Consider the following 983-nt stretch of genomic DNA (forward strand, 5'->3'; position numbering starts at 1 on the left):
AAAAAAAGAATACTGGTAGACAGGGCCCAAGCATGTAAATTAAGAAATAGTAAGGCTCTTAAGTGATTACAATACATAGCTATGGTTAAAAAAGACTACATAACTTCCATTGATTAGTCTTTTTATTTTATTTACTCACTGAACTATAAACCTGTTAGAAATCCTAGATATCAGAAAATCAGCACACTCCTTTTACACAGAGGAACCAGACATTTTGGGTAACTTGCCCAGGATCACACAACTAGTTAGTAACAGAGCACAAATATTCTGCTTTAGAAATTTTTTAAGTCACATTCATATTTTTATAAGAAAAATTGTAAAATTGGGTTTACCAATCTTCTTTTTACTCAGTCCCCTAAACTCCCTCCTGAATTTCCTCTTTAACAGAGAAAGTTCACCATCTTCTATAGCTCACATGGAAAAATTAACCTACGTCTGCGTAAAGATTATAGTATATATAACAACAACAAAAATATGTATAATGAGATAAACCATGGTGGGTAGTAGATTATGATAAACACAGTAAAGACTGGCAGACTCTCTCATCAACTGGGTGAAAAGTTCTGATTATCACCACAATTCATTATACTTTTCTTTCTGTTTTATTTTATTTTTGATCACCAAAATAAAGATCTATCCCATGATTGCCATGACAAAGGGGTATAAATAGCCAAGGCATCTCATTTGCCTCAGGAAGGTATTTACATACTCCAAACCAGGAAGGATAGGCCTTTAACTGTAGATCAAATAGCATATTTATCCTAACCCTAACCAAAGGACTTTTAAAATGCAATTTGAGTTGAAGGGAAGAAAGGGAAAGAAGGAGGTGACTTTACCTTTGTTAAATTTCACAATAAATTTACATCCAGATTCGGCAAGTGCTGTTCACAGACTTCAAGGTAGCTGAGATAATTACACTACTGCCTCCTGATGCATGAGTTCCCATTGAGAGAAGTCGGCTGAATCCCAAGGACAGCATTCCA

Source organism: Galeopterus variegatus, unplaced genomic scaffold (genome assembly GCF_000696425.1).
Source record: "Galeopterus variegatus unplaced genomic scaffold, G_variegatus-3.0.2 Scaffold1857, whole genome shotgun sequence".
Classification (NCBI taxonomy): domain Eukaryota; kingdom Metazoa; phylum Chordata; class Mammalia; order Dermoptera; family Cynocephalidae; genus Galeopterus; species Galeopterus variegatus.